Source organism: Ambystoma mexicanum, chromosome 10, assembly GCF_040938575.1.
Source record: "Ambystoma mexicanum isolate Mex_15411 chromosome 10, UKY_AmexF1_1, whole genome shotgun sequence".
Classification (NCBI taxonomy): domain Eukaryota; kingdom Metazoa; phylum Chordata; class Amphibia; order Caudata; family Ambystomatidae; genus Ambystoma; species Ambystoma mexicanum.
In genome coordinates, this window is record NC_090932.1 from 1,231,687,664 (window position 1) to 1,231,710,725 (window position 23,062).

A 23,062-nucleotide genomic window follows, 5' to 3' on the forward strand; every position below is an offset into this window, starting at 1 on the left:
TAGAGGTGTGCACATTGTGTCCTGCAGAAGTGTGGATGCCATCACAGACAAAACTACAGAGTGCAGTCGTTACTAACAATAAGTGGAGCGAAATCCCCCTAAACGAATTTTGTTTTGTATTTTTAAATTGTTATTTGCACAAATAAGACCGCTAGCCCCCTGAGGAATTTCCCTTAATGTCAATTCAATCAGAATGAAAAATGTTGGTATGTGTTAGCATGAGTTAATAGGTTTTCATGAGTGTGAATGAGTTGGAGAAGAATGGTTGATGCAAGATAATCTTTAAATTATCTTTGCACAGTACAATGCAATTAATTAATAATATAGAGTAATACCCCTTGCAAAGACTGTCTTTTGGAAATTTGCGTGGAATGATAGTTTTGTATGTGAAATGTATAAAAATAAAATATGTATTTTTATAACGAAAACCTGCTGTCTACTAGTAAGAGTAAGCTAGAAAACAAGAATGTTTAGCTCAAGCACAAGTGAAATTACCACAAATAGGGACCTGTACCCTCCTAAAACTTAGTCCACCCACAAGCATTTCTGTTTAAAATTTAAGGTTTACAACCTTGTTGAGGGGTTGCTTGCTGAGGTTTTTGCTGTCCCTCCCGCCTCTCACAGTACTATGCTGTATCCTAACGCCAATATGCCAATGGCAAACGTGTGCGCTACATATTCACCTAACATAACATAACTATCAGATAGCTGTCACTCGGAAACACCAGTTGTTTTTTTATAAAGCAAATGATTAGAGGTCTTGGGGTTGAAACGATCTAAACCTATTCTCAAACTTTAAATGGGTAAGAAGCTTCGCTCAGTGGAGTGGAGCCGGTCATCAAATGCGAGTGACAAGTGGGCCATTTTTGGTAAGCAGAACTGGTGCTGCTGGATGAACCGAATGCTGGATTAAGGAGCCTGATGCTGATGGTCTTCAGACTCCAGAAAAAGTGTTGGTTGATATAGACAACAAGTCGGAATTCACTGAGAGGTGTGTAACAACTCACCTGCCGAATCCACTAGATGGGTGAGTGCTGTCAGAAAGTATGGGCGATGGCCTCAGTTGCCATCAGCTTATCGAAAGGGAGTTGGGTTCAGGTCCCCCAACACGGAGTGGTGGAGCTGGGCGCTCTTGCAGCGTTCAGTGTGGTAATGCAAATGATCCCGGAGAAGCCAGCAGGAGCCCCGGTAGAGTTCTCTTTTCCTTGTGAAGGACAGGGCACCCTAGCATTGGTTTATCCCGAGATAGGGGCCCAAGCTTTGGAAATCATCACCGTTCCGGCAGCGTATGGTGAGCTCTCACTGTTCCTTGAAAATCCAGAGAAGATGGTGTAAATCTCGCACCGTGCCGTACCTATATCCACAGCGGGTCCCAAAGGAGAACTGCCACTGGCATGCTCGAAAGATGTAGGTAAGGGAAGTCAGCAAGTCAGATCAGTAACTTTGGCTAGAGATTGGCTTTAGGAGTAGGTTGGTCAGGCAGGGCGCGAAGCAGAACTGGGCGCATAGCACAGCTGGATGAGGCATCTCCCCTCCTCAGGGGTGGTGCCAACTCAAGTCTTGCACTTGGCCCTTCCTGTGCATCACACCAGCTGCAGTGGTCGCCTCTCTCTCCGTTCCCCTCTTATGGTTCGGGCCAGTGTTCTGCCTCGGCTGAGGCTTAGCAACTGATTTAGGACTGGTGCGAACCACGGTAATCCAGCAGTTCAATTAAAACAAAGCATCGAGAAGGCCTGCAGCTGGTGTTGTCATGATGTTATTTCTGCCCAGTGCTCTGAATATCAAAGTAAAGAAATTTGATAAAGCGCGGGTAAACAGCAGGAGTATCTATAACTCTCTTAAAGTACCCGATTGCCTCAACTAATTACTTACACAAATGAATGAATGCATGAATGAATGAATGAATGAACAAGATTCCCACTGTCCCTACCTACTATCTAGCGAAGCCACAGCCAGGGAAATGGGCTTGGCAGAATCAGTGTGGGAAGAAAACCCAGTTGAGCATGACTCTAGTCTGGCACTTTGAAGAGACATGAGGTGTAGGATAAGTGGTAGGCTCTCGGGCCACTAGCGAAATACCACTTTTCTTATAGTTTTGTTCACTTACGGAGTGAGCGAGCCACATGGGGCTCTCGCTTCTGGCTCTGTGTCAAGCGAATGTGACCCACTCCGGGGTCAGTGGCAGGTGGGGATTTTGACAGGGGCGGTACATCCGTCAAACTATAACGCAGGTGTCTACGCCGACCTCAGCGAGGGCAGAAAGGGCGAAAGCTTGCTTGATCTTGATTTTCTGTGAAAGTGTGCCTCATGATCCTTCTGACATTTTAGGTTTCAAGCAGGAGGTGTCGGAAAAGTTACCACTGGGATAATTGGCTTGTAGCAGCCTAGCATTGATAGCAATGTCACTTTTAGATTCTTAGATGTCGGCTCTTCCTATCATTGTGAAGCAGAATCCACCAAGCATTGGATTGTTTACCAACTAATAGGGTAACCCATCTCAATATGAGAGCAACCTCAGGTTGCTCTGGGGCTGGGCAAATCCCCCCACCCACTCCCCCTGTCCTCAGGAAAGGCCAATTTTGTGAAAGTCCCTGTACTTACAATGGGATATTTTCTTTTTTTTCGCCGGCCCCCTCCAGCACCCACCAGGAAAACCAAAAGCATCTACACCTGGCAGGTGCAGGCATGACATTGGTGTATGTGCTTGGCTGAGGAGTCAATCGGGCTGCACTTTGGATCCTTGGTTGGCCTAAAATAACTAGCCCCTGGGCTGCTTGCCACAGTACTCGAGTGAGAACAGAAGGGGGCCACCTTGTTCACCCGTAGTGCATCATATATTTGTGGGCAACCTGGTGCTAAACCGTCCATAGACAACCTGGGTCAGGGTTTTGTAAGGAGCAGAGCTTCTACTTCACTGCGATCTATTGATAGATATCTTCTGAGCAAAGCTTTTGTCAAAATTGCCACAGCGGAGCAATGGTCTCCCTCTTTCCTCTTGCGCCGTGAGGTACAGGTGACCGTCCTACCTTCCTTGGATGCACTGCGGGGTGCAGGTGACCGAGGAGCACTCTTCTCTCACTTTCTGCCCAACCTCACAGACGAGATGGCCTCCCCTCCGAAGGCCAGCATCAAAGAATGGCAGGTCCCAGCCTGGGGAGTCATAAGGTACCCAGGCAACAGTAGGCAGTTTAATAGAGGCTGTGCCTTGGTTGTGGACAGTGGCCTAAGCCCTGTACTCGGATGGCAACGCCCTTGGAAGCCTCTGCCCTAGACTGCAGCAGAGATGCCCTCCGGGCTACGAGTGCATCTGGTCAGTGGGAGGCCCGGCCCAGTTATCTTGTTTGTCGGCAGGGCCCCACTAGGCATCTGTTGGGGGCTGTTGGACCTGATAGGCTGAGTCACGGCCCACCCTACACCACTTTGTGGGAGGCTTCATAGTTGATGGAAAGTATCTTCCTGTGGAGTGGCTGTGTGGTGCATTCGACAGACACCGCCTCCACAACTGGACTAATGCCCCAAGAAGGCGGAAAGCCAACCCCTGAGGTGGACAGGGATCCCCAGTGCAGGTGAGGACAATGGGGCTGAGCGCAGGGGGAGGCTTAAGGGAGCCTGGCAGCTGAGGCCTAGGCGGGAAGGACCTGTGGTCTGGCAGGCCTCCCATTGGAGTGCTGCCAGGGCTCTGTGAGGCAGTCCGAGACCCCCTGGGTTGGAAACCCAAAGCATGAGGCCTTAACCGACTGGCCTCAGAGGGCCAGACAAAAATAAGAGTACCACGAAGCACAGCAGCTGGACACCTGGGTCTGTGGAAGGCAGTCAGGGCAAGTCCCAGGTAGCTCAGGGGCATCGCGTTTGGCTTGTCAGCAAGACAACGCATAGCAACACAGGTTCGAATCCCAGTCTTGCACTTAGAAACTTGTCTCCGGTATTAAGCGTGTTATAAAAGAGCAATTATAATTTGACGCTTTGAAACACTGGGCCTCATTACAAATTTACTGGTCTGGTAGTAACGGCACCAGTAAGCTACCAGCGTTGTTACTAACGGATTGGCAAACTACAAGTTGTGCTCGCCAGGTCTGACATGGCGGGCGGACCAGCACCCGGGAGCACAGCATGACGGATGCACCGGCAGCATTGATTGATGGTGCCGGTGCATCCGGCTTCCCCCTTCTCATTGAGCCCTATGGGACTCATTGGGAATGGGGAAGAATATTTTCCGGCGCCCGAGAATGGCCGATTACCGGGTCCGGCAAGGCCGTAATGACCTGGTAATTGCCCATTCCTGGGTGCCAGAAAAATGTGGAAATTTGACGGCAGTCTGCCGGTTTTAATGGCAAGGCTACCGCTAAACTTGTAATGAGGCCCACTGTCTTGTGTAGGCGCCTTATAAATATCCAATAAATAAATACAATAAATACAGTGTCAGGGCTCCCCAAGGCAGCTGGGGCATTCTGGCTCTGCACCCCACAAGAACTGAGCCCGAAAACTCACCACCCCATTCAGCCATGGCAGTGGTATTTGCTCACCCCGTTGGGTGCCCCGGCTCTCTCCAGGTGGCAAAGCTCTATTGCATTGAGGCCAGAGCCCTGGAACGCCATGGGTGCCACCCAGCCCTTGACGCCAGCCTAGGACTCGGGTCGGCCGCCGACCTGCCCGGCGGCACTCCACGGGCACCACGAGAGGGGACCCAGCCCACTCCAGAGGGAAAATCTCCAAACTGCCTTGCCAGTGGCCTCGGGTGCCAGCGGTGCTGCCCCTGCCCTTGGGCACTAGCCCCTGGCACTGGGCGGCGACCCCTCTTCCCAGTGGAGTGCGCTGCACACCGTGGCAGTGGCCCCAACCCTCTCTGGAGGGAAAAGCTCTAATGCAGCTCTGCCTGCCAGGGGTGCTGCCCCTGCCCTCGGGCCCCAGCCCTAGATGCTAGTCAGCCGCCACCCTTCCCAGTGGCACTCCCCAGCACTCCCCTGCAGGGGCCCGAGACTTCCCCCAAGGCCTAAGCTTTAACACTTCGAGGCTAGAGCCTCAGGGATCCCTGTACACTGCAGTGCCCTTCCCCAGCCATGGGCGCGTAGTAGCCAACGTGGTGGCGAGAGCCACCCATCCCTACCTGCCAGGTTTCCCAGTTCCATGCGTAACACCTCGACCCAGTTCTGTTTTTTGCTTCCAATTGCATGCTGGAACTTGTACTTTCATTTTCCCATTGGAAGGCTGGGCCTACAAGTCCCAACATGCAGTGCGGAAAAAAACAGGACTGTCTTGAAGAGTCCCTCATGAAACTGGGAAACTTAGCAGCTACGTAGCAAAAATCGTCATATTTACTATGTAATAGAATTTGCTCCAGTCACAGCATATGTACGATGCTTAAAATGTTCTGCGGCTGAAACATCCATGGTGTACGTTATATACACTGAAAGAAATGCGGTCCTATGTTAAGTTGTTTGCGGTAAAACTTGATGACTTCTGCTTCAACCCAGCTTCCCAACTTGACTGAAGTCAGTGAACATGGGCAAGCGATTTCCTCTCTGTGTCCCTCGACTACTTTCTCTGTCAAAATCAATTGTACTAAGAAGAGATCTGAACAACATTAATAAATCACATACATGCCAACATCTGTTATTCTACATGGGAGATTTTAGTCCTGTCCTGGTTTTACCTTTGCATTCTGGTGCTTGTAGTCTCGGATTGACTCAGAAATCCAGACTACAAATCCCAGAATGCAAAGTTAAAACCAGGACTGGCCGAGCTTCTGCCAATTAGAATGGGGAATGTTGGCATGTTTATTATTTCCCAGCTCTCTGTAAAATCTCAGTGCACAGCCCATTAACCTTCCATCCTTGGACCATCCATTCCAAGCTCTAACATTCAAAAATTATGATTTGACTATCTGAAGTTGACAACACACAAGAGTCCTCTGGAGGCAGAGTTTTGTATGCTGCTAAATGCCAGCATTGTATATGGTAATTCCCACTATCTACACCCAGTCCCTTGCAGTCTTTTCACTAATGGAGGTATAGCTACGGCATAACCGCACCCAGTGTGGCCGCATCTCAGCTTCTTCCCCGTGAGGTAAACCAATGAGAGTGCTGCTTGCCCCTAACCCATCTTTGTTTTTCCCACACCATAGATCTGTCATTGCCCAACAGGGTCTCCGACTGTTGCAGCGTGAATAAGGTGATGCGAAAGGGGGTTTATGTAATTGAAATTACCTTAGGCAATGCTAGTATTTCCAACAGCCCTGTTCCCTGTGACCTTTCTCACGAATAGAGGCAATAACAAAGAAGTCAATGGGCCTCATTACGAGGAAGGCAGCCACGGAATGAACGGTGCCGATAAGGGACCGGCATGTTCATTCCGGGCTGCCTTATTATGAGGTCTGCATCGGGTCTCGCTAAGGACCTCTGCTCAGACCAGGCGTCCTTAGCTGGACCCGCCAGCAGACCAGGAAGCCTTTGGGGGCTCAAATGGGAATGGGGATGTACCAGGTCCGGGTCCCGTGAAAGGGAATTACCGGGCCCTCCAAGGTCGGAATGGCCTGGGAAGTCTCCTTTTGCGGGACCCAGACTCGGACCCGGTACCCGGTTTGGGGTAGCCATGCCGCTAAAAGCGGCATGGCTTCCTCCCAGTGAGGCCCAATGCCTTGGAAACAACAGCTGTACCAAGTAAAAATGCAACACCACATATATTGATGTACATCTTAAGAACCCATGATTCACTGTGTTGAACACAGAGCCCACAATCGAGGTTGCACCCTGTACTGTGACTTTATAATGTTCACTATGACTTTTTAATGACTAATCATTACCATTATCTTCATCCTGTGATTCTGCTTCTGGGAGACTGAAATTAGGTCTACTGTGTTATTCCCCATTTGTATCTGTTTCTCATTGAACTCCTTCTGAGTTTCTTTGGGAATATAAGATACCTTCTGTGGGCATCATGAGCAAAGGGTGGACAGAGCCAAGGGTAGGAGTAACTATCTTTCTCAATCCTTTCTGTGATCCTTGTTGGCTCCTGTTTGCCACTGGATGCCACAAACATAACACAAAGTATTCAAACAACAAACAAATTAACCTCCAGCACAGCATTCCACTTAGACAACTATACCATAGTCCTGCATTGTCAACTGCTACTCTGTACCTGCACACTGTGAGGAACCCATGGCATCAAAGCACAAACTCAAAAGAGCACGTTTTTAAAACCTTTATTTTTTTGAAAAGGGGATGGAGACTTCCTGACTTGCCCTATGATTAAATTGGAGTAAGATTGACTATTAAATAACACAGAAACAGCACTAGTCAGTCTTGTCAAGAAACAATAAGTGGCTAAACTAATAAACCTAACCTTGCCCTAAAACTTATACAAAACAGGGTGCAGGGACATGTACTATTAGCAAAAGAAAAGTGCATCATAATAGGTCAGGATGGCAAATGGGGTTCCGTAGCAACTCCCTTCCCCATGAATAAACTGCTGGGTCTAGAGATCTTCTATAAGGTGGTTGGCGGTGTAAGAGGATTCAATTCAACACTACAGCTAAGTCAACGCCTAGTCTAGAATACTGAATGAAAACCCTTATTGATATATCTTTATGTCCAGTTCATGCGTTCTGGATGACTACCCCTATATAACACCCCTCTCTTGGAATCCCCCTGACCCCACTGAGCCAAGAAGTAGTTCTGTTTTGCAAGTTTAAAGGTTTATTTGATAATTTAAACAATATATGTATATATCGCACTTTATAATAAATTAATAATTGAATATCACACTGAATCTGAGTAGTAATCAATAATGGATAGTCTGGCACTAGCATACTTGTGCCTCGTCTTGTTCTGGACCCCATTCCCACTTGGCCCCCCCTTCAGGAGATGAATCAGGGGTCTGGTGATCTCTGCGTAGCCCTCAATGAACTTTCTGCTGTAATTAGTCAGTCCAAGGAGGCTCCTTAGTTCCCGCAGAGTTGTGGGGTCTTTCAGTTTCTGAAGTGCTTCCACTTTCTTTTCCTGGGGACAGAGACCCTGAGGAGTAATCTCATGCCCCAAGAAATTAACACGGGTTCTACACCACTGTGCTTTCTGAAAGGAAAGTTTTGCTCCGGTGGCCCTCAACTGCGTCAGAACATAACGGATCTCCGCTATGTGTTCCTCCACAGATGAACTTTTGATGAGGACATCATCTACATAAGCCAGGTTACCCCTCGCACCCAGGTCGGGCATGGCCTTATGTAGGAAAATATTGAACTCATTACCGGAGTTAAGGTATCCGAAGGGAGTCCGGGTCCATGTATACTGCTGGCCCCCAAAGGTAAAAGCCAGTTTGTATTGGTCCTCCCTGCTGACAGGCACAGTCCAGTATCCATTGGTCAGGTCTATTGCAGTGAATACCTGTGACCCCTGGATCTGGGCCAGCCCTTGGTCAATGTAGGGCAGAGGCCATCGGGAAGTATGTACCCGTTTGTTGAGCTCCCTGAGGTCGGCGCAGAGTCTCCACTGGCCGTTTGGCTTCAATATTCCCACCACCGGATTATTGAAGGTGCTGTGGACTGGACGGATTATTCCCCGGGACTCAAGGTTCTTAATTATTTCAGTAAGGGACTCCATTGATGCGAGAGGCAAACGATATTGCTTCACAAACACTGGAGTCATTCCAGGGTCCGTGGGGATTGTTGTTGTGTGGATGTCGGTGCGACCACAGTCATATGAGTCTACCGCAAAGAGATCTTGGAAATCCAAGAAGACTTCTTTCAATTTTTGCTTCTGTTCCAGAGTCACACAGGCATCAGCTAGGTTGACTCTCTCTTCCACCATCTGCCTGAAGCCTGGAAAGACTTCTGGTTTGGCTATCTCAGCGGCCTCCTCCAGCTGGGTGGAGAAGTCCCTGGTCAGAGTGCTGATTTGGACTGGAGGCTTCAGGTGGGAAAGGCAGCCCTCATGGACCTGGAAAATCACCTCATCCCTCCTGAAGTCACAAGTCACATCTTCCTTACCATAAGGGCAAGAAGTGTACACCAGGAAGTTCCCCCCATGCCGGGTAAAAATCCTGTCTGGTGTTGTATTGTCATCACTGTCACTGTCAAAGCAGTCCTTGGGGATTGGCCCTAACAGTTAATTACCTAAATCGATGGAAAAATGACGGTCATCAACCGCCATTCCAATAGTGGTGCCTGCGGCTAGAGTAATACTCTTTAAGTCGCTGTTATCCACCTCTATTAGAATGGTGTCATGTTCTATGTTGACTAATGGAGTTGGGTTTACCCCCAACCCTTGCTGTTGGAGAGAAGCGTTTAGATGTATGTAAGCATCAGGGTTTTTCAAATGTTGTCCTCTTTTAGCTTTCACTTCCAGGGAGAATGGTTGGGTCCTTTCTGGGATGGTGACTTCCTCTTTGATCTGAATTTCAACTGCATAAGGTAGCAATTGAGCTGACCGAAATGCTTTTTCTGGATCATCAAAGCCCATGGGATTATCCGCTAATCGGGACCAAGCTTTGAAGTTTATTAGGTCCAAACTAATGGCAAAGCGATTGAGAATGTCACTGCCTAAGTAAAAAGCGGCAGTGACGTCTCGCACGACCCAACAATTGTGGACTATGCTCTTGTTGCCAATGGAGATTTTGAGCATACACCTGCTTGGCAGGAGATGTTTGGAATTAGGCGCTTCCAGGTCCATTTCCCATTTGTCTATCAGTTTGAATGTGGGAATGGCTGGATCTTTTGGGAGTTGGCGGAACATGGCTTCGCTGATGAAGCTCTTACCGTTGTTCACACACACTCGAGCGAGAACAGAGTCCTTCCCATCATTTAATTGGACAGGGATGAACAACTGCTCTCCAATTTGCTGAATATCAGCCAGGCTCTGAGCTGATTTCACATCTTTCTGGACTATAGGAGTGGGAGTTTCTGATTGTGGATTAGTATAGAATCTCAGAGTGTTTCCTTCCAGCGTGGAGTACCACTTTAGACTGGAAGGAAGGTTGATTTTCAGAAATAGAGAGGACCCTCGATCACCAGTCTGTTGTCCTACTGCTATTACCGTCACGTCTGGAATTTGGCTATTCTGGAAGTGAAATTCTACTTGGTCAGATTTTTGTTCAACCATGTGGCAGGTGCCGTTTAAACTAACATGGTTGACACTCTGTTTTAATTTTATTGGTCAGCTAGTCTGGATCCAGAGGACCTTGTTTACGCAATCTATTAAGGGTGACAACCTCCTCAGGAGGTCATTCCCCAGTAAACAAGGGGTGCCCTCTGGAGTCACTACTATGACCGGGTGTTTCACCTTGTGTCGCCCGATCTTAATGTCCAAGTCTGCAGTCCCCTCAACGGGGATTTCCTTCCCGTCAAAGTTCTGCAGTTGTCCAGGAAGAGAGGTGAGAGGAATTTGGTAATTCTCTCCCCTTCCTGCATTCAGTTTGTCAAAGGCCCTTCTGGACAGAAGGGTAGCTTGAGATCCAGTGTCCAACAGTGCCAAAATTGTACCCTGCCCCTGTACTTGTGCCGGGGCATAATATCTTCCCTCCTTCTCCTCAAGGGGGCACAGATAATGCACATTTCTGGACAACTGGTGGGCTAACTTTCTGGTTTTGGACATTGCAAGAGAAGAAATTTGGGCAGAATTCTGTGAAGAGCCTTGGGAATCTGAAAGAAAAAGTTGGCAACTGGAGATCAGAGCCATTGTGGGTTCCCCTGGCTCCGGTTCCGGGCCGCCCCCCCCCTTTTTGGAGGCAGTCACCAGGATGGGTTTGAACCAGGGGATTTTCTTGCTGTTGGTTCTGGGATGAGATGGTGGGCGGCGGTAGCTCAGTCTCCACATCTCCCCAGTCTGGATTTGCATCCCTAGGGACCCATTTTTCTTTGGGAGGAGTTCCCCCCTCTCTGAAGGAGAAGATCCTTTTCCCAGGATCCTCTGAGGATCCCTCTGCCTCAAATTGGAAGATCTGTACCTCCTCCTCAAACTGTGTCTGTTTGGGTCTTTTGTTTCTCCTACCCCCCCTCTGTTCCTTAGGAGGCAGACTTTCAGGGGCAAGAGATTTTCTTTCCGGTTCCTGGGTTTCCAGGGGCTGTTTACAAGTGAGGAAGGAAGCTTCCTCCAAGGCTTTACACCCCCCTTCCCTTTGTGTCTCCTCCCTGGGAACCGGTGAGTTATCGGGGTGCTGCCCCCGTCATTGTTCTGGGGCACCAGGTCCAGAGTTGGGTGCGTGCTGCGCCGGCATGCCGATCTGAGGGTTCTGCTGAGCCCTCAGTATGTGACCCAGATCCCGCGCCATGTTTTGAACCTGGCGCTCTAACTGGGAAACCCGCTCAGGCTGATACGGGGCCCTGTTTTCTCCCCTGGGCTGATCCCGGGAAGGGTAGCTATCCCTTCTTTGGTAGTACCCCTGGTTGGGAAGATTTGGATACCCCTCCACCCTTGGCCTCCCCTCTCCCGGATTAGGTTGTCTGGGCTCAGGGAATTGGGGAAAGAAGGATGGATGACTTTGGGGTTGGAAATTGGGTGGATACCTGGGGAAAAAGTTCTGCCCAGGATTCTGAGACTATCTGCCCTCCGGTGGGAAGTTAGGAGGAAAGTTCCCTGGGTTAGGTTCTTGGCTGGATATTCCCCCTTGGGCTGGAGGAGTCCACACATAACCCAGGATGGGTCGATTTCCCTTGTAACGGGGACTTACATAATCAGGAGAGCGAGGGACCCCATTTTTTAGGCTGCCTCCTTGGCTCCCTGTCTGTGACTGGCCCGAGGATCTTCTGGGCCTAGCATTATTAGGTGCAGGTAGGTTTTTAGGCCCCCCATCTCCAAGTCTAAAACGGGGGCAACCTTTACCTCTGCCACCTTGGCAGCAGCAGGGGTGCTGTTGGTTTTGGGGTTTTTGGGCGCATTGTTTTTATTTTCTATTGGCTTCTGCACCTCATAGATCCGGGTCGCCTGTTCAATGACCCAGTCTAAAGATCTTTTCTCGTGAAAATCCCTCACGAGCTGGGTCATTATGTATTTGGGCAAGGCATGGAAAAACGTATTAATAAATTCTCTGCTATCCGTGCGCACCCTTCTTGTGGTCTGTGCAAAAGCACGCTTTAACTCCTGCACAAATTCTTGTGGGGCCTGATCCTCCCCACATTGTAAATTGTAGGCTGCCTTGCGAGCCTCTTGAGGATTTCTATGAGTAGAAAAATGTTTCAAGATGGCCGCCTTATAGGCGGACCATCTTAAATGATTTTGGTCCTCCAGCCCCGCAAAGAAACTGGAGTATTCCGGGGAGAAGGTCCACTTTACATATTGAATACAGCTTTGGCTGTCTTTCAAATGGAAAGTCTCCATCATTTGCTCAAACAACTCTAAAGGCTCCCAAACAGAATACTTGGCGTTCTTATGATAAGGCGTGATGACGCTCCTGATTGCCTTAATCTGCTTTAAGGGGTCCTTAAGCAAGGCCCTTTTTGTCTTATTGGCCCTTTTGGTCCGGGTAACCCTGGTCCATTCATCTTCTGACTCAGAGGCACTGCTCCCAGAGGTTCCCGTCTGTTCTTCCAGGTTTTCCCGGATTCTGCGAGCCTGGGAATGGCTGGCAGAATGTGGGGACCTGGTCTCCTGTGTCCTGTACCGCTCAGAGGAGTCTTCAGATCCCTCCTTGCTGCCAGGATTTGATGGGTACCCACCCCCCCACTGACCTAACTGGGCAGAGGTTTTCAGGATGCCCTTAATGGGCCTACTCTCCTGGGGTTCCCCATCAAATTGCACTGTGCTTGGGTGCCCATACCCGGATGCCCGCCCCTCCATTCCTGGGTGGTACTGGCCTATGAGCCCCATGCTTCTGGCTGGATAGTAATCTGCCATCCCTGCCATTCCTGCATGGCTCCCATATGTAAATATAAATATGCCGCTACCCTGGCAATCTTGTTGTGCTCATCCTTGGCCTTAGAGGACATATATAGTTCACTCAGGGCCACATGTAAGGGACCCTGCTCTCTCCATATATCTGACCCTGTTTCCGTGATCTGGGGTGCGATTGCTTGCAACCAGACCGTCTGGTCCTGATGAGTCCACTCACCTCTCACAAATAACTTATGTAAGAAGTGCTCTCTGGCTATTTTCATGTCTACTAAGGTCGGCATTCTAGAGATTTGAGTTCCTTCCTGAATTACAGAAGTTTGTATTATATTTTTGCAAAACAGACCTTTTCCTTAGAGCGTTCCTTTGAGGAGTGCTTTACAGCGTAACACAGCGTGGTGATCCGACCGGATATGTGTATCTGGTCAGCTGGCACGCTGTATTAATCTGCACAAATGGTAGATCTAACCCAAACGTCCCGCTCGAGCCCCCAATTTGTAAGAGGATTCAATTCAACACTACAGCTAAGTCAACGCCTAGTCTAGAATACTGAATGAAAACCCTTATTGATATATCTTTATGTCCAGTTCATGCGTTCTGGATGACTACCCCTATATAACACCCCTCTCTTGGAATCCCCCTGACCCCACTGAGCCAAGAAGTAGTTCTGTTTTGCAAGTTTAAAGGTTTATTTGATAATTTAAACAATATATATATATATATATATCACGCTTTATAATAAATTAATAATTGAATATCACACTGAATCTGAGCAGTAATCAATAATAGATAGTCTGGCACTAGCACACTTGTGAATAGGAACAGAAGAATAAGGTGGTAGAGAATGCTTTATATAAGTTCAGATGGATGTAATGTTGAATGAAAATGCAATACAGAAAATACTCAATATGATTTCAACAAAACTATGTAATCACTTTTCTCTGGCAATCCCCTCCCCCCTTTATGCAATGCAAGGAAATGGAAGGAAAGCACACAGTTCTCAGAAATGCAATCAAATGTAATTCAGTTCACCCCAGCAAGCTTAGACTACAGAAGTTTGAAACACAGGCCCCAAAATGCTTTTATATGTGATAGCAATGAAGTAAAAAATATGCTAAAATGCTTTTAATTCCCTCTAGAGGTTCAGGGTGAGTGGTATCAAGTTAATGTTAGTCCAGGCTCACTCTAGCAATGATTCAGGGATGGTTCTTAAGAGGCAAACAAATTTTTAGCAAGGAAAGCAAGGAAGCTGCTGTTTTCACACGTGGAGAAATTGCAAATCGCGGTAAAATTCGCGAGTCCGTTTTTCGCGATTGCGGCAAAAGTATAGGGGGTAGGAATGCGGTTCTAGGTTCGTTGAAAAGCCACGATTCCCAGCTTTCAGAGGAAAGTTACTGCAAGTCTCTAAGACAAACGGTCACGGAGATATGAGCGATATGGTGAAGGTCGTTTTTCAGATTTGAAATTTTAAAAGTTCAAAGTGCCAAGTGACAGCTAGCAACTAGAAAATGACAGGTGACAGTTTTGCAAAATGACAGGTGACAGTTAGGAGGCAGTTCTACTTAGATTAAAATAGCTTGGATTAGATTATTTTAACTAAGGGATTGGTTCTGCACAGTTCTGCTAGGTACTCACAATATATTTTTGAAATAAATGGGCCTCGCCACGGATCTGGTCAGGTTTTCTTCACTCGCCACGGACGGTCTCTGCGCACAGCGTCTGGGTTAGCTCTCTGGTTCTGCGAACAGCGGTCTGGGTCAGCTCTACTCTGCTGGTCTGGTCTGGGTCTCTGGTTCTGATCAGGTCTGTGGGTCCGGATACAGCGGTCTCCGGTTCAGCTGGTCTCTCTCTGGATACAACACTGCTCTCTGGCAAATGGCAAGAGTTCTTGCAAAGAATTCAAACAGCTCGCCTGGCTGTGATAATGGCAATGATTTGAGGCCTGCTAAAGAGGGATTTAGCTTGTAGTTGACCTCTCTGCTACAAATTCTGAAGTAAAGTCTTGGTCTCTGAAGGTGGATAGATTGAAGTCTCTATGTTGGCTCTCTGGAGGTTGATGGAGGTAAAGTATGGATTTTCCCGGCAGAGCGTCCCGCAGCAGATGGAATTGAATGTCCCTATCTGTCCTGACTGTCTGCTTTTATGTGTTTTGAAAGTGGGTGGAAAGGCTAGCTTCCTAGGCCCTACCCCTCTCCACTTGTCATTGGCCACTTCATCCTCTTCCCCTTGATTGGGGGAATGAAATGAAGTGTCATCATGATGAGGTCTGTTTATGGTACAGAGAACCCACCCCTGTCAAATTGCACACAATCTATATTTTGACCCAAAAGACATATTTGCACAGGTACACATTTGTTTAAAATTACATGCACCCATCACATATCACATGAGATATACCCTGTTCAAATCTGCTCTTCCTGAGAGCTTGCATTGAGAAATGGCAACATATTTCACTTTTTAACTGGTTTCGCAATATCGGACATTAACCCAAATTTACACACATGTGCGCAAGGAGTATGGACATTAAGTGATCAAGTGTCAGATTTTTAACATGCATACATTTTAAGTAATACCCTCTTAACTGCTAGTTTGCCCCCAGATCATGCCACCGGTTCTAAAAACCTCTTAAAATGTGGGCAGAAAAATCACAAGAATTATGGTATCATTTAAATAATTATGACAAGTCCGTACTATGAGTTATTCATATTTTTCTAAGACCATATTCTGGCTACAGGGGTGTGTCTTTTCAGGTCACATGGTACAGAAACCAGTCTTTCCACTTTCTTCAAGCTCAGCCTCTGTCTCCAGTTTCTCCCCCTCCCAGTTTCTGCCAAGAGGAAGCCATTTTTATGACCCCTGCAATAAACCATCTGCCTGGGCCCTGGAAGGCCCATTGTTCAAGAGGAAGCCATTTATGGCCACTTCAATAAACCCTCTGCCTGGGTCCTATGTTTAGTCTCTAGCAGTCCCTTGGTAATTCAATCAGAGAAGTGTCATATCCCTTTTGGTGGGAACAGCAAAAGGCAGCTAGGCCTGGGAACACAGCTGTTGTGCAAGTCTCAACTCCTGTCGGGGGTAGCTGGTGGGCAGAATTCAGTTCCTTAAGCCAGGCCCCAGCTAATGTCACTTTTAGTTACCCAGTTTTCTGCATTCAAATAAAACTAACCATTTTTACATATGCAGCTAGAATGCTGATTCTAAGTTTAGAACTATGACATTTAAACAATTGCAACCTATGTGACACTCAAAAGTAGGTCACTCATTTCTTTTAAACATTTAGGTTTTTAGTGTCTTTCAGTCCAAATTTTCTTAAACTGCTGAAATCCACAGCTCAGCCAGTCTTGTTATAAACCTTCAAGTCACTTCAGAATATAACTTTAGATTGTATCCACCTCTCAGTAAGTCTTTCTTTGGCCTGCTTTGGGTTCATTTATTCAGTTTTACAAAAAAAAAAAAAAGTCTGGTGTTGTTTTAAAACGCCGGCTTTCTGATAGTGGTGAGTACTGGTAATGCACCCATTTTTGGGATTTAAGAAAATGAATTCCCCAAAATTCTAGGTTGCTTTTGGCAATCAGCATTGCCATTCCCAATGGTTTCAGACTGCTGTGTGGGTAGTCCAATGGTGGTTTTAGGCAGTGCCCTTCTGTGGCCATAACATTGGCAAAAATGAGTGGCAGCCTATTCTTCATGCATTTCCCTGTGCATTTTCTGGGAAGCTCTGGCCATCATGATGTTTTCAATGCCAGTACTGCACAGTTTTTGAGGTAGGGCTCGGATGCATGGGTAAAAACATCCCACAGTGGTTACAGTCTCCTGTTTAAGCACATCTTCAAGCAACTAGGGTAGAGTTGGAACAGTTTACAACTCAGGGCTGACCCTCCTGGGTCTGGTTTCAAGTGTAAAAATATCGATAGCCTTCTCTTGCTTCCCCAGTTTCAACGCAACACAGTTTTTATTATTGGTCACCCAAGTCCGGGCTTCTTTCAACACAATGGATTCAAATGTCCCCCAGGCCCGGCAGGCTTCTCCCCTGTCTCTGGGCCAATCTTTACTGTTAAGCACAATTTTACCATCAGCTCCCTCCATCGGGTTCAAACCTGCTTTAAACAATTGAAACAAACATTCTCTTCTGGCTTCCCTCTGCCGGGTTTGAGCCCCTTTTAACAATACACAGGCTTGATCTTCAGGCTTCCCTCAGTCGGGTTTGAGCCATCATGTGCCTTTGGTTAACTTCCCTCAGTCGGGCTCGACTTCCTAGGCGCTCATACAGTTGTCTTCTCAGTCTTATGCCAAACTACTTCGACTTCTGTACAATAGTTCACACGTGCCCTTTCCGGCACTTTGGCTTCTTGCAATCACGATGACTCCTGTCTCTGGGAGTCTCAGTTCACAGTTCAACAAAGACTTTTGATAAGGCAGTAAAATTTTTGCCGGACCACTCTGTTTCTTGCCAGCCTTGCTCGTCCCCAGCACCATCATTGACTCAGAGGGTAACAGGAAGCCTCCAGGCACCCATGGCAGGAGAACCAGCCCTGTACAATGTATTGAGGTAAAGAGGTTGGAAACCTTCCCACTTCGCCTTCTCCTCTTCTGCCTCTGCTCTCCCCTCTGTGGCTCCCTTTCTTCTCCTGGTTTGCAGACTGTCAACACTTAGGGATCCCCTGCTGGTCTCGGGCACACAGCATCCCTGTACCTGTGCTGAGTCTGACCCACTGTTCTCCCCAAGTGCTTGGGATTCAGGCAGGGATCCTATGCCAGACTCAGCCTTGCAGCCTCCTTCTTGGCCTCCCAAGAGCAAGTGACACCTCTTGCTCAGAAGCCTTCCATTATACACTTGGGAGATGTTAATAGGCTGCAGGTGTTGGGTCAGGGTTGGTTCTGCCTGACCTACTGTCAGGGTGTGATCTATTTTCTGTCTCTCAAAGGGTTTGTCCTTGGTAATCCTCATACTCTTAGTCCCTCTCTTCCTCATCTCAGTCCTTGGGTATTTCAATAGGGCAATGATAGAAGAGGAATAAAGAGGGTGTAGACTTTTGTCAGAAAACATACAGTCGCTAACAAATGGGTTTTATTGAAGGCGAGATAAAGTCTGTACTGATTTTTAGAGATGGTCTTAGTTATACTTGATGGTCTAGCCTTCTTTTCGGCAAGGGAAAAGGTTGGAGTAGGACGGGACTCTGATAACAAGATCCCGCAAACATGGAGGGGGTGTCCAGTAGGGGTGTATGTAGGGGTGTGTTGAATATAAGAGGATACTGTGTCTCGCCCAAGGGCGTTCTTACCGCAGTCTCCAAGACACCCTGCCCAGGTAATCCTCCCTCACTTGTCTGCCCGCAAGGTTGGGATCCAAGTGCAATGGCTCTTGCCTGGCCACCTGAACAAAGGATCCCGGGGAATTTCTAGTGAGAACACCCTCGGGTTTCTCACAACACACACATGAAATTCAATGACCTTGACCACACACTCCCCAGCCGTGCTCTTTCTCGCATAGACACGAGTAAAGCTCCACCAGACACCCATCATCCCGCACATGCTCACCTCACACCAACTCTTCCACCTCTGGATGTGCCCACACAAAACAGGTGGTGCCATTGAGGAGATTTACAAATACTCACTCACACGTATCAGTCTCTTGCACCCAATATACATATCCATTGAAGCCCTCTCACTCGCTTGATCCCCTCCATTAAACCCATACCCCACATTCATCCACCTCATTTTTGACCCACAGTTCACAAATCAAATTTTTGCATTGAATTGTCCGACTTCAGTAAAAACAACAGCTCCCCCTGCACAAACATGGATCCGCCTGGGCAATTTCAACCTAAGTGCTTCTCACACAGACAACTCCATATTGAACATGGTCATCACTCCACTCTTCTCCTACACCCCCACCCAGCGCATCACCTAACCCCACACATAGCAGGCAACACATTTGACCTTCAGATTTCCTGCAAAAATGTGGTTTCTGTGCAATATCTAATTTGGGTGCCATGGTCAGACCCCTTTGCCATTCCCTTCAGGTTCACTCTATCACACAGCATCTCCATACCTGTCACACACCTCCCTGCAATCCAGCCAGACAAATAGAATGCATCGCAAACACAGTTCCCACACCACACATACAGTGCTTACCTCCTGTGAGAAACCCCCACTTCCCAAAGACCCCTCACCCAGGTGGCCAGGACACAGCCATTTCTTTTGGATCCAGTTACTGGTGGTAGACCTGTGCGGGAGGATCACCTGGGTGAGGGGTCTTTGGGAAGTGGGGGTGAGGCATCAAATGGTGAGACATGGTGTTCCCCCCATTTTTGTTTGTTTACCCCATCCTGTTTTATAGGATTTTCCAAAGTCCCAACACCCCCCTTTTTTTTTTACAAACACTGGGCTGATGACTGAGAGCAACCAGGCTTACTCTCTCACATCGTACTGGGCATGTCCTGTTAAACGGGTCAGGCTAAGTTAGGCACTTTACACTAAGTGCATACACCTGATTCCAGTTAGCTGTCCTCACACAAATAAAAGGCAACACCTAAAGACACACTCTGAACAAGGCAGAACACAAGCACAAGCAGAACTTTCAGGATGAGGGGACACCTACTGAAGCTGAGCAACGGACCAAGGGACGAGAGCAGCGGCCAGAAAACCCCAAGGGTTACCTACTGGGGGTTGTTGCCTCAGACAGACCGCGGCAGACACTTGGAGAAGGCCAGATCCCATAAGTGAAGATTCCATTGTATTCCAAGTATGCCAGCGACCCTCCCGGGTGAAAGGCTGAGTTGGGTAGGCGAGGCCAAGCCTGTGGTACTAACCTTGACTCAAGAATTGAAAATAGCAAAACAAGAAAGAAGTGCACACAGCCGGTGATTTGGCAAGCAACCTGAGAGACTGATGTGTGTTAAAGCGAATGAAGTAGCAACATTATATCACAAGTGATGGCTGCACAAGTGTGGATGCGAGGCAAAGAAAGGTAGATCCGTGAAAGGTACATTTTGAAGTAAAAAGCAGCTGTGAGATCAGCGATATTAAGTAACCGAATGGTCCGGCAAAAGGTAGTAGCCATTCGAAAGTCTCTATGAAAGGTATGTTGTTTTGAAGTTCTAAAACAGACAGCAAGAGCACATTAAGTAAAAGTAACTGTGAACTTTGAGTTGAAGTGATCCTGCAGTGGTCTGGTAAAAGTGCCATGCACATATGAAAATCTTGGAAAGGGGTCCGAGCCCAATTGAGGGTGACCCAAAGTACATTAAACTTGGGGAAGGGAGCCCTTTGCAAGTTTGTGTTGAACTGTGACGTGAGAGGTCTGAGCCCGGCAGAGGGGGGCCTTCATGAACTGTGTGCTGTAAGGTCTTAGCCCGGCAGAGGAGGACCTTTGTGAATTGTGTACGAGCCCAATTGAGGGTGACCCAAAGTACATTAAACTTGGGGAAGGGAGCCCTTTGCAAGTTTGTGTTGAACTGTGACTTGAGAGGTCTGAGCCCGGCACAGGGCGAACTTCATGACTTGTGTGCTGTAAGGTCTGAGCCTGGCAGAGGGTGACCTTTGTGAACTTTACATTGGAAATACAATTTTGGAAAGTCAAGCAAAATACTTAAACGTGGAAGGCCAGGCGAGCTGCAATCCATGGTATGGAACTGCTTAGAGTGCTAGAAACTGAGCCAGAGTGTGTCATCCTGCCTACAGGGACAGCCTTACTCTGTGAGATGTAACGTGAGGAGGAGAGCTGGTTCAATTACCTTTATTATTTTCAACACTGATTTTTCCTTTTACATACATTTCTCCTTTTACACTTTTTGTATAAGAAATGGGGCAGGCATTAGGTTTTGTTAGCATAGGCCATTTTGATTTGTGTGACACCACTAGGACTGTTTTGTTTATCATTTGATGGTCGAGACTACTCCAATCTTAGTTTTAGGGCAAATTAGGAGTTTCTCCGACCCCAACATTTTCAATAAAGGTTTTACAAATTGTATTCATTGTGCTAGTGTCATACTTGTGATACCATGCTTTCCCTACACTCCCCACATACACCACACCCCGCTTTTCAGTAATTACAACACCACAATCACCCAGCCACTCAGCCAAATAGCCCCCCTCAAAATACATAGACCCAGAAACCCCCTGCCATGGTTCAATGACTCCCTCCTCGCCATCAAACAGGAAGCCAGATGCCTAGAAAGAGTTCTACAAAAGAGTCCACCAGAACACCCCTTAAATACTGCATATCCAAATACAAGATGGCATATGTAGTACGAACGCTGATCACTACGCCCAAGAGCTCCAATCCATCCCAAAACGCACACAGAAATATTTTAACTCTCCAAATCAACCACCACATCACCATCCACCTCAATATGCGACTCACTCCTGGACTATTTGAACTCCAAAATACACATCAGACAATACCTCCCCTCCAAGGTCCCTCCCCACATCGACCAAGTATTGTCAATCTCGAAGCCAAAACTAAATCTGCACACTTTCTGGGTGACACAGCCCAGCTATGGCTGCATCCAACTACATCGCCACCCTGGCCCTGGCTCCACGCCGGGTCAACATCATCAAATCATGCCTCCGACAATGCACCATCCCCTTTGCAGTCAAAACAGATCATATGTCCCTCCTCTTCAAGAAACTATCCCTTCCCTCCACACACACTGAAAACTACTAACCCCCCATAATGTGCCAGAATGATTGACTGCTTAGTCACAAGCCCACTCCAATAACACATCACCACCTTCAATCCCTTCCAATCAGTTGTCTGCCCGGACACAGCTCCGAGACTGCCAAACTTCAAATCCTGGACAACCTGCACAACATCATTGGCAATAGATACACATCCCTTCTAGTCCTCCTTTACCTCTCTGCAGCCTTTTACACTATCAACCACACCATCCTCCTAAACACCCTATCCCACTGGATAAGAGTAGCCACTGTTCCTGACTGTTTTACCTCCTTCATCACTGACAGGACACACTTTGTTTCCATGCCCCTCTATTGACCAAACCCCACCTCAGTGAAATACAGAGTGCCACATCCCTATTCCCCCTTCTCTGCAACCTATATTTTGAACCCTCCGACTGACTCTTAGTAACTACAACATCCGCTTTCACCATGCGACGCGTTGACCTCCTCCCTGCAGGACTGAAAGGATGAGTAGAGGCTGAAGCGCCCACTCAGCACTTACATCTCTACAAACCAAGAGCCAACACGATCATGAAGGTAAAGCAGGCCCAGTTAAAAGATATACCTCCGTCTCCTTTGGTGGTATCCAGGGGTGGGCACAAATGGTCTAAGTCTGTTCTGCAGTAAAATTGGCAGATTCCTGGCAAATGTTATCCAATCCAGCAGTTCTGCCTCTGAGTGTAGCTTTTTCTCACCCAAAATGTTGTTTTTCTGAAAAAAATGTATTACACGAAAACGACATTTTGGCCAAGAAAGGAGTGTTTTGTCCGTTTTTTAATTAAAGTCTTATATGGTTAAACCTTTTAACACTAACATTTAAATTACATGATGATTAAGTCATACTATGTTTCGCCCTTTTAAATTTTGATTTTCTCCAAAATGTAATTTATTTGTGTGTTTTGGGCCACGCAATAAACACATTTCTGCGAAAAATGAAATTTCCCCTGGAAAAAACACCTGCCACAAGTGTGGCAGAAAAGGAAATCGCCCAGCCGGCGGAACGGAATTGTTGGTGAATTTCACCAATTCCATTTCGCCAGCGGAATGTTCACCCACCAGTGGTACTGTGGGTCGTGGAAAGGCCATAGGGGTGTGAATGTGATCCCGTAGTGAAGATTTGAGAACGATTTTGTCAAGAGGTAAGACTACCCCCATTAGTGAGCAAGGGCACGAGGGGGGTTGTAATGTAAGGGAATTAGGGTTTATTAATGTGACACACTGGTTGGTTAGAGTCTGAAAGATACACGTTTTCTGTTGACATGTTACATGAGTCTCTGCAGCAATAGTTTGACATGTATTGCTAGCAGTTTACATAGAAAAGGGGAATGCCATGGTTTGTCTGCCATGTAGAGGAGTGAAACATAGTAGCTGTGCAACTCTGTGAGCCAGATGAAGTAGAAAAGCATTCTGACTGGCCAATGACGGCAACTCGCACGAATGTTAGCTAACGCCAACAATCGCATGTTCTTTCTTTGCTCTTGATACTTTGACCATAGTTGTATCCAATTCTTTTAAGGGGGCTCTTTTATTGCCTGATTGTGGTGACTGGCCTTTTTCTGTGTATCTGA

General features: G+C 47.4%; 1 protein-coding gene across 1 annotated transcript in view; it reads left to right on the forward strand.

Annotated features, from left to right (window-relative positions):
• The window catches only part of KSR2 (kinase suppressor of ras 2), a 2,560,931-nt gene that overhangs the window by 2,529,341 nt on the left and 8,528 nt on the right, over positions 1–23,062 (forward strand). The gene's annotated exons all lie outside the window — the stretch shown is intronic.